The sequence below is a fragment of the Nicotiana tabacum genome, chromosome 15 (genome assembly GCF_000715075.1).
Source record: "Nicotiana tabacum cultivar K326 chromosome 15, ASM71507v2, whole genome shotgun sequence".
Taxonomy (NCBI): Eukaryota; Viridiplantae; Streptophyta; class Magnoliopsida; order Solanales; family Solanaceae; genus Nicotiana; species Nicotiana tabacum.
In genome coordinates this window covers 31,900,759-31,912,507 of record NC_134094.1, presented here as the reverse complement: position 1 = coordinate 31,912,507, position 11,749 = coordinate 31,900,759, and the positions used below count along the sequence as shown (strand labels likewise).

The following is an 11,749-nucleotide window of genomic DNA, read 5'->3' as shown; positions in this document are numbered from 1 at the left end:
GTGGAGGTTTTCTCATCCATTGTTTCACCTTTGACTAGATTGACCCAGCAGGGTGTCCCATTCAGGTGGTCTGATGAGTGTGAAGAGAGCTTTTAGAAGCTCAAGACTGCCTTGACCAAAGCTCATGTTCTAGTTTTGCCTTCTGCATCGGGTTCATATACATTGTATTGTGATGCTTCCCGGATTGGTATTAGGTGTGTGTTGATACAAGAGGGTAGGGTGATTACCTATGCATCATGCCAGTTGAAGCCCCATGAGAAGAACTACCCCGTTCATGACTTAGAGTTGGCAGTCATTGTTCATGTATTGAAGATTTGGAGGCACTATCTCTACGGCGTGTCTTGTGAGGTATTTACAGATCATCGGAGTCTACAACACTTGTTTAATTAAAATGATCTAAATTTGAGGCAACGGAGATGGTTAGAGCTGTTAAAAGACTATGATATCACTATTTTGTTTCATCCCCAAAAGGCCAATGTAGTGGCCGATGCCTTGAGTATAAATGTAGTTAGTATGGGTAGCCTTGCATATATTCCAGCTGGTGAGAGACCACTAGCATCGGATTTTCCGGCTTTGGCCGATTAGTTCGTGAGGTTATATGTTTCGGAGCCTAGTCAGATTCTAGCTTGAGTGGTTTCTCGGTCTTCTTTATTTGAGCCCATCAGAGAGCGTCATTATGACAACCCCTATTTGGTTGTCCTTAAGAATACGGTACAATATGGTGATGCCAAGGAAGTTTCTATTGGAGATGATGGGGTGTTGCGGATGCTAGGTTGGATTTGTGTGTCCAATATGAATGGGTTGCGTGAGTTGATTCTTGAGAAGGCGCACAGTTTGCGGTATTCCATTCATCCGGGTGCCGCGAAGATGTATCAGGACTTGAGGCAGCACTATTGGTGGAGTAGGATAAAGAAAGATATAGTGGAGTATGTGGCTCGGTGCTTGAACTGTCAACAGGTGAAGTATGGGTATCAGAGGCCGGGTGGTTTGCTTTAGAGACTTGATATTCGTGAGTGGAAATGGGAGTGTGTTACCATGGACTTCGTTGTTAGGATCCCATGGACTTTGAAGAAATTTGATGCTATTTGGGTGATTGTGGACCAGTTGACTAAGTCCGCAAATTTCATTCTGATGGTGACTACCTATTCTTCTAAGCGGTTGGCTGAGATCTATATCTGCGAGATTGTTCGTCTCCACGTTGTGCTAGTATCCATTATCTCTGATCAGGGCATACAGTTCACATTGTAGTTTTGAAGAGCAGTGCAGTGATAGTTGGGCACATAGGTTGAGTTGAGCACAACGTTCCATCCTCAGATGAAAGGACTGTTCGAGTGCACCATTCAGATTTTGGAGGATATGCTACGCGCTTATGTTATGGATTTTGGGGGTTCTTGGGATCAGTTTCTACCGCTTGCAGAGTTTGCCTACAATAATAGGTACTAATCGAGTATTCAGATGGCGCCTTATGAGGCCTTATATGGGAGGCGGTGTCGGTCTCCAGTTTGTTGGTTTGAGCCGGTGGAGGCTAGGTTGTTGGGCACGGATCTGGTTCAGGATTCCTTGGAAAAGGTCAAGTTGATTCAGGATCGGCTTCGCATGGCACATTCTAGACAGAAGAGTTACGCCGATCGGAAGGTTCGTGATGTTACATATATGGTGGGGGAGAAGGTATTGCTCAGATTATCGCTCATAAAGGGTGATATGAGGATCAGGAAGAAGGGCAAGTTGATCCCACGGTATATTGGACCTTTTGAGGTACTTGATAGGATGTAAGAAGTAGCCTACATGATTACATTGCCACCTACTCTATCGGGTGTTCACCTAGGGTTTCATGTTTCCATGCTCCGGAAGTATTATGGTGATCCGTCTCATGTTTTGGATTTCAGCTTGGTTCAGTTAGATGGGGTTTTGACTTATGATGTTGAGTCGGTGGCCATTCTAGATCAGTGGGTTAGAAAGTTGAGATCAAAGCATATAACTTTAGTGAAAGTTTAGTGAAGAGGCCAGCCAATCAAGGAGGCTACTTAGAAGATCGAGCGGGAGATGTAAAGCACATATCCACACCTATTTGAGACTCATGGTAGGATTCTAGACCCGTTCGAGGACGAATGTTTATTAAAGAGGGGGAATGTAATGGCCAAGTAGATCGTTTTGAGTATTGGAGCCTTGTTTCCCCATTTATTACTTATTCTATATTCATTTTTGGTTCTGTGACTTGCCGGGGTGGTTGGTTTGGTTCCGGGGATGTTTCAGAATGAATTGGGATACTTAGTCCCAAGGTTGGAAGCTTAAGTTTAAAGAATTGACCGGATATTGACTTATGAGTAAACGACTTCGGAATGGAATTTTGATGGATCCGATAAATCTGTATGGTGATTTTTAACTTAGGAGTGTGTCCGGATATTGATTTTTAGGTCCGTAGGCCGTTTTGGCTTGAATTGGCAAAAGTTGAAAAGTTGAAAGTTTGGAAGGTTAAGACGTTTGATTGACATTTGACTTTATTGATACCAGGCTTAAATTTTGGTTCAGGGAGTTGGAGTAGGTCCGTTGTATTATTTATTACTAGTGTAAAAAATTTGAGGTCTATCGGAGTTGATTTGATAGGTTTCAACATCAATTTTATAAGTTGGAAATCCATTAGTTTCAATAGACTTGAATTGGGGTGCGATTCGTGTTTTTGATGTTGTTTGATGTGATTTAAGGCTTCGACTAAGTTCGTATGATATTTTTAGGATGTGTTGGTATCTTTGAATGGGGTCCCGGGGGGCCCGACTGGTGATTTTGATTGAAATCAGATTGAGAATTTGACTTAAGGAATTTCTGTTATGTTCAGTTCTGGTGCAACCACACATGCGAGATTTTGGCCGCAGGTGCGAAGCCGCAGAAACGACCATGGGGTCGTAGAAGCGGTCCTCAGTCGAGCTGGGAGGGAAATTTCGCACCTGCGAGCTCGCAGATGCGGGAAGCGGGTCGCAGAAGCGGATGTTAGCCTTGGAGGCTGTTGTCGCATGAGCGGAGAAGACTGCGCAAGTGCGGTCCTTGGACTGCAGAAGCGAGATTTGGGCCGAAGAAGAGGCTAGTCGGGAGTTTAATGATATTTTGCAGAATCGACCTTTCTTCTGCAAAAGCGAAATTACAAATGCGGTGTTTGTGCCGCAGAAGCTAGAATCGCTAGGCAGACTGATATAATCGAGGGTTTGGGCTTTGAGAGGGATTTCACTCTAATTCAAGAGGTAAGCAACTTTTGATCGCTTTTGTCCATTAATATTGATTACCTGTTGATTTTCCCTCCTAGTTATGTTTTTTGAGGTGAAATTTGAGGGATTTTGGACAAGGTATTGGAGAGTAAGATTTGGGGATTTGAGGGCCGATTTGTGGTTGGAATTGAATAATTTTGGTATGATTGGACTCGTTATTGAATGGGAGTTCGGATTTTGTGAATTTTGCCGGGTTCCGAGGTGTTGGCCCGGGGTTAACCTTTTGAATTTGATTAAAGACCTTAGCTTTATCGTATGGAATCGATTCTTATAACTTGTATTGATTATATTAAGTTATTTCTAACTAGATTTGAGTCGTTCAGAGGCCGATTCACAAGGCACAAGTTTATTGAAGTATTGAGTTGCGCACTTTGAGGTAAGTAACATTTCTAAAATTAGAACTGAGGGTATAAATCCTTGAAAAATATGTTATATGGTTGTGTTGGGGTGGCACACATTCTAGGTGATGGACGTGTGGGCGTGCATCGTGGTAATTATGATTTGATTGATTTTTTTGTACTGTGTTGTTCTCAAGTCTTGTTCTATCCATGAAAGCCTTACTTATTAGAGTAATTGAACTGTAATTCATGTTAGGAAAACATGTTTAGGCTATGTGCTTATACTGTTGAGGCCTAGTGAGGTTATTTCTGCTATTTTGAGCTATCTGCTTTAACTGCAAATGTGTGCTCAGTCATGATCCTTTACTTGCATATCATATCGTAGTCTCTATTATCATTCACTATTATATTATATGTTCTTACTGAGTTGGGCTGAGTAGTATGAGATTGTGATCCCCGTGAGACTTGAGAGATCGATGACTGAGTTGGGCCTGAGAGCCGAGTTGAGATGGCTATATATTATGGATCGGGTTGCACGCCGCAGCAGGCCTTATTGGCTTATTTATTTATTGTGGATCGGGTTGCACGCCGCAGCAAGCCTTATAGGCTTTATATTTGCGCATGGGCAGGATCCACCCCTTCAGAGCCTGACATACTAGTAGTGAGCGCATGCACAGTGATATACATACATGTGCTTTGGTGAGGGGCATTGATGTCAGACACCCGTACAGTGCTGAGTGATTGTGTGAGAAGAATGGGAATTTGTGTTAGACATATTAAGTACTCTGAGAGTGTGAATACCTGGAAATACCACTGTGATATCATACTTTTGGCGTGTATATTTGACATGTTGGCATAGAGACGTACTATTCCTCATGCTAGTTATACTTGACATGTTCTTACGAGTGTTGGCCTCTATTTGTGAACTTGAAAGCATGTCTAAATTTCTATATTGTGATCATGCTGAATATGGAAGTTTCTATGAGTTGTTACTGTTATTCTCATTGTGATATCCGTGTTGTCATTATATTGGTTCTGACCGTATCCTTCTAAGCTCGTCACTGCTTTGAGCCCAAGGTTAGTCCTGTTACTTATTGAGTACTTTGGGTTGGTTGTACTCATATTATACTCTGCACTTTGTGTGCAGATCTAGGTACATCTGGACGCGGTGATTGCTAGATTTGGTGCCAGTACCTGCTCGGAGACTTTGAGGTAGTTGTTATGACGCTCACAAACCCCGACTCTCTTTCTTTTCATTTTATTCAGTACTGTTCTAATTCTCAGACAATTGTACTAGAGTTTTAGATTATGTTGATACTTAGTAGCTCATGTACTCAATGACACCAGGTTTTGGGATGGTTGTAGTAGAGTTAGAGTTGTTTTATCAGATATTCATGAGATTTTTCACTGTTGAGCTTATTAATATATGGTTTTAATTCAAATACTTAGTTGTTATGTGATTATCAGCTTGCCTAGTAAATGTGTTAGGCGTCTTCACGACAGGTTGAGATTTTGGGTCGTTACAGTCTTCTCTAACTTAAGCACCACTACTGGCATTACATGATGTTAACAAGACAATTGGACAAGGAATATGTGTTGTCCTCATGCAACAGGGCCACCCTATTGCTTTTATCACCGGGGCCCTTTCCCTTAAACATGCTGCTCTCTCAATTTATGATAGGCAATTATTAGCTGTTGTTTATGCTGTAACCAAGTGGTCTCAATACATGTTTGACCAGAAGTTCATTATCAGGTTTGATCAAACGACCCTCAAATTTCTATTGAAAAAAAAGCTTCACACCAATTCTCAGTTAATGTGGTTGACAAAGTTGATGCCTAGGGTATCTGGAGCTGAACATTTTCATTGGTCATCTCTACTACCAGCTGAGAGTTATTACAAGCTATAGCTCACAATTGGGACACCGATCCTGAGCTAAAAGCACTAATTAAACAACTGAAAGTGGATCCTACAGCTCACATGCAATTTACTTGGCACCCGGATCAGTTGAGGAGAAAGGGCAAACTAGTGGTTAGTAAAGTGCCACAACTTCGACTGTACATCATTGATTTATGGAATTCTACTCCCCAAGGTGGTCACTCATGTGTTGAGGCAACATTGAAAAGGATCTTGAGATTGTTTTACTAGAAGGGCATAAAAGGATGTAAAATTCTTTGCTAAGAAGTGCGACATTTGTCAAAGGAACAAGTATGACTTAGCTGCTTATCCTGGTCTCTTACAACCTCTCCCAATTCCAGGGGAGGTATGGTCCTAAATCAACGTTGATTTCATTGATGTACTTCCTGAGTCCAAGGGGGTATGAGGTGATACTACTCATAGTAGACAGGCTGAGTAAGTATGACCACTTTATTCCTCTTAAACACCCGTATACTACTCAATCTATTGCTAGGGTGTTTATGGAAGTCATCTACAGGCTTCATGGTACGAGCACGTAATTTTTGCCAGCGCATGAAACTACTCCTAAATATTCCAAAAATAGTTTTTAGTTATTTACGAATTTTTGTTTATTTATTTGATTACATTTTTGTGTTGTCGCACCTCTAGGATTGTTCTTAGATAATTAAAAATCATCAAAAAATATTTTACCTTCATTTGTAGCATTTTTAGACTTTAATTGTATTATTAGTTTTTAATGGCATATAGTTACACTTTTGTTAAATACAAAATCAAGAAATAATATACATTAGTGTTTTGATCAATCAATTAGTTTAAATGGATAATTCATGCATTAATAAGTTAATTGTTAGTTTAAAATAGATTGGTGGGTTAATTGTGCAAAATAAGTCTAAGTAGAGTAATACATTAAAAGGGGCTATTTGAATAATACAAACGCAAGAAAGCAAAGAAGTCCATCTGCTCTTATTTCTACTTTTGGTCCAGGCGCTTGGATGGCCCGATTCTCTCAACAGTCCGTTAGCCCACTTCTATACCCGGTCCAGCCCTTTCAGCCACCAAAACGACACCGTTCCAGTCCCAATTAATCTCTGCCGTCCATCAGATCTCATCTGACGACAGAGACTGTCCTAAAATACCTCATTTCTAACCTAATACACTCTCCTTCCTCTCTATCATCAGCCGCCACCAATCACCCCACCTGAAATCGCTCAGTTGAGCGTGCCACCCTAAAACCGCCGTTGACCACCGTTGACCATCGCCGGAGTCAGCCAAACGACGTGAAACCACCATGTTTCTTCTCCTCTTTTTCTCCTCTACATCATCATAATAAGATCGTACTCCCATTTCGACCCCGCCATTACCCCATAGAAATACTTAATCCATTCGGCCCTGCTCCGATTACCTTGACCTTTAATACCGGCATACCTCTACACATATATCATTAGATAGATCTTAAAAAGATCTATTCAATGATATAAGTATTAGGGTATTTCAAAGTTCAAGTCCTGGCTAAATCTTGCTGAAACTACTTCTGGCATTTCACTTAGAGGTCAACAGGTAATTCTATTTCTTTTTCTCCTCAAATGAGTAGTTTTTTCTCTTTTCCAGTTTGTCAAAAGGCATATGCTCCTCTATTAGTTTGTTTTCTCATATGTTTAGCATATTTTAGATAGTTTAGGACTTAATAACAATTAATTCTGTGCTTTCATGATTATAGTTGTGTTTAATTGCATGTTTAAATTAGTTCATTAGTATTTTTAGGTTTATTTGATTTCCGGTTGGAATTTTTCTTTTTCTTCTGTAACTGTTACTTCAATTTGGGTTGGTATTTGTTTTGTTTGATTGGGGGCCTGTCTTGTTTGACATGCAGGCCCATTAGGTGTGAAAGTTCAGGAGACGAGTTTGGGTATGGGCCTGGTGGTCAGATGGCCCAAGTCTTTTGGTACCCGTGAGGTTAATAAAGAAGGTTGAGTTTAGGAATTAAACTTGAGAAATATTTTCTGTAACTGTTTTAGAAAGTTCTAGGAGATAGGAAAGGGTTAAACATCAATAAAGAAGATATAGAGGTTGGGGTTTGAAAGAGTAATAAACAGAATTTAGAAGGAGTAAAAAGAAAAGGAAATAACTAAAAATACAGCCTCTATTCTGTTACAAAATAGTACCCCCCCCCCCCCCAACCACCACACACACACACACACTTTAGAGATTATCATTTATTCACTCTCACTCAGCTCACACAGAATTCATACATACTCATTCCTTCCTTCACACGCACCTTCTTAATTTGCAAAGGCTGAAAATAATTTTTCTGCATTCAAATTTGAATTCCAGATTTGAAAAGAAAAAAAAAACTCCAAAAAAATAACAAACAAAAACAATTCAGAAAAAGGCTGTAGTTGGTTCTGTGGTTTCAAAAATAATTTCCTCTGCATTTCTGGGTTTTGAAGACATTTCAGCTTGGAATTTCTGTTGTTTGTTGCTGTTCTTTGTCAATTAGTAGCTGAGCTTCAGTTTGTAGCTATGTTTAGCCTTTATTTGGCCATTTAAGATCTACTTGCTGCTTGCACCCAAGGGTGTGGCCTAGTGGTCAATGAAGTGGGTGAGAATCTTGAGGTCTCAGTTCAAATCCCAGCTTCTTCCCATCTATCCAAGCCTTGGTGGATAGAGTTACCTGTTGCTGGTGTGAGGTGGGAGGTATCCCGTGGAATTAGTCGAGGTGCGCGCAAGCTGGCCCGGACACCACGGTTATAAAAAAAAAAAGATCTACTTGCTTCTTTTAAGGTACTGATTTCCGCCACCTCCGATGTAACAGTTGTTTGAATTTTATATTACCATCAAGCTTGTAATCATAGGCTACTTATGTGTTCTGTAAATGTTCCTTGGGGTACTTAGTCATTTATGGGTTTGATAAATACTCTCTTCTATGTCTATTTGCCAGATTAGAACTAGATTGGAGTTTTAGTGTACAAAACTAGTATAAATATGAGCATAAATTGTTCATGCTATAATGATCATGAAGGCATTTTTAAATTATAATGGTTGACCAGTTAAAATAGAGCTAGAATTGAGATTTTCAGGTTGAATCGAAGCTGCAGAAATGTCCATTTCCAGCAGTAATGTATTTGTCAGTGTTAGATAGATCTGGAAATTTGAAGAAGAAATATGAAAAAGTTCGTTTGTATAATGATTTGATCTCAGTTATGTTGATATTTAGTCTATGGTTCAAAGACTATTTTTCTGTATAGTTTGTGTAAAATGAGTTTAAAACAGGTTTGTAATAACTCCGTTCATCAATGATTGTAACTAATCAGTAGGTCAATAAATGTTGTTCATATTATTTTCGTTTTGTGTTAATTGATTTATTCCTACTTTTGATCGTGTATATGATGTTGGATATGATGAAGCTCATGTAAATGAGCATATTCTGAATTAACCTCTTCCCTTTACCGTTTGGGCTTCACTTTAAGCTCAGATCTGAGAAAACGATTTTGTCTAAAGGTTTGTTGTGAGCCTGACTTTAAGCTGGCCCACTTCGGTGGCCTCCAGGCCCAAACCCCATAAGAGTTCCACCTGGAATTTGGTCAGGCCAATATGGCCAGGACTAATTTATTGTGTATTACTAACTCAATTTGAATTAGTAACTCCAACACGCTTGTCCTTCAATCAACCAAAATCGAGAGTATAAATTTGAATTAACAGTACGGGGATCGTCCTTCTTCCCTTTCAAAATAGAATATTGATTCAAGCTTATTCCATTTAATCTAAACAATCAAAATTACATCTCTTTCAAGTTCACAATGATTTTCATAATTATCGTCACAATATTCGTAGAATGCTTTAGGAGCGATTTATGCGTTCGCGCGACTTTGGCCAAGCAATTTTAAAATTAATTAAGTGTTATTAATTGTGTACACGATTTTGACACTCAAACAAAACGGATACACACACGTGATCTGTTTCAAAGATAATCCATAATAATTATAATAAATAAGAGTGGTAAAGGTTAAAACGCACGTATGTTCTAAAATATGTAATAATCAATTAACAAGCCAAGTGTAGATTGTAAAGCGACCGTGCTAAAACAACGAAATCCGGGAGTGCCTGACACCGTATCTCGGGTTAACGGAATTTTTTACTCGGTCTTCTACGTTTCGCAGACTTTAAACAGTGTCAATTTTCCTTGAATTGAGATTCTAAAATAAATGGCGACTTGGGACGGCGTAAATAATTATTCCAAGTGACGACTCTAATTAAAATAAATTAATCTCATTTCAATAATGTCACTTAAATTAGAAAAACTCATTTCCCCGCAAAAAAAAAAAGTATGACATATGGTATACCGTATTCTATTGTCATTGACAAGGATACAATGTTCTTAAGTTCTTTTTGGCAAGAGCTTCTCACAATACAAGGAGTCCAACTACATACCTCATCAGCTTATCATCCATAAACTGATGGGCAGACTGAGGTCCTGCATAGATGCCTAGAGACATATTTGAGATGCTTCTGTTCTGAGGAGGCTATTAACTGGCATTCTTATCTATATATGGCTGAGTATTGTTTCAATACTTCCTTCCATTCAGGCATAAGAACCATCCCATATGAGGCACTTTATGGAAGACCACCTCCTCTGCACTTGCCTTATCTGCCAGGTGAATCAGCTTCAGCTAATGTAGATAACACTCTGATCAACAGAGAATTGAAACTACAACTGTTGCAACACCACTTACTGAGAACTCAGTTAAGGATGAAGAGCAGGCTGATTCTCATAGGAGTGATAGAAACTTTGAAGTAGGTGATTGGGTTTACTTCAAGAATCAACTTTATAGGAAGGTGAGCCTTACTGCTCAACCATTTCATAAATTGGCTTCTAAATACTATGGACCATTTCAGATTATCAAGAAGGTGGGAGTTGTGGATACTATTTCCTCCATCAATAATAATACACCCCACAATATATGTGTCCTTACTAAAAAAAATACTATGAATTGCCCAAACAATTCACTTGTCCTCCCACTACTGATATTGCCAGCCCACATTGTCCCAATGCAGAGTCTACTGTAGAAAGGCAAATGGTGAAAAAAGGAAACAAAGTTGTGGCTCATGTCCTAGTTAAGTGGACAGGGTTACCTACAAATTATGCTGCATGGGAATTTCTTAATGCACTAAAGATCAAGTTCCCTCACTTTGATCCTTGTGGTCAAGAATCTTTTGTAAGGGGAGTATTGATATGCAAAATTCAGCATGATCGCAACCAGCTCAAGTTGGAAGCTCCAGCTAATGCAGTTAGTTAGTTAAGTCCAAGTCAGCTGAGAGTTAGTTAGGAAGTTAGTTAAGGGTAGTTAGTTAGTTGGGAATAAGAATCTTCCGGAAGGAGTCATGTATTCATTCATAAAAGAATTATAATGTATCATTTTATAATCATCAATGAAATATAGCTACAATTTCTCTCTCAATCCTCTCTTTCTCTCAATTACAATTTCTTCACTTCATAAGCTGTGATATTCGAGTTTCTCCGCAAAACTCCTAACTTAGTTGCTCAATTCTCGAATTCCCTGTTGGATTCTCGCAATTGAGATATCAAATTACTTCTAAAAATTTGAATTTGGAGTTGAAGTTATCAAACACTGATCTTGTAAAGAAGACGAGTTGAGTAGCACTGATGACGGTAATATTTAAGTTATTAGCTAGCGTGTGAAATCCTTTAATCCCTAATTGTATGCAATTTGTGAAGAAACTAAGTTACTTTTTAAAAACTATAAAATTATGATAAAACGGGTCATATGCTTCTTATTATTGTATGTCCTTGAAAAAATTTCATTTTTCTTGCAGAAATTTTGGTAGACTAGTCAACTTCATTTGGCATTTTATGCTTCGTTCATTGTCCGATTAGGCAGACAATAAGAGCTATCTATTTTTCTACTTTAATACCATGTGAAGTTTATAAATCATCCAAAATCTTATAAAAGTGAACTAAGTTTTGAAGAAGAAAGAGAGAATGTCGGGAGAGAAAGTGATTTCTATTTCCAATTAATGAAAAAATATGCATTGGAGGTTTTTGGTACCCTTTATATATACAATGTAAAAATATAAAAACGACCTAAGAAATACAGGTAGTCTCGACTCATTTATCTGTACAAAAACTAAAGTAAATGCAATCGGTCTACTACAACTGCACTTGGGTTTCTATAACTGCTAACCCAAACGCCACAAGTCATGTAACTCAAGACAATCTACGA

General features: G+C 38.9%; 1 long non-coding RNA gene across 1 annotated transcript; it reads left to right on the top strand.

The window, feature by feature from the left end:
- Nucleotides 1-6,335: 6,335 nt before the first annotated feature.
- Nucleotides 6,336-8,847, top strand: LOC107798220 (uncharacterized). Its single transcript, XR_001650851.2, has 2 exons — nt 6,336-7,067; nt 7,381-8,847. It is a non-coding gene; the product is annotated as an uncharacterized LOC107798220 (long non-coding RNA).
- Nucleotides 8,848-11,749: the final 2,902 nt, after the last annotated feature.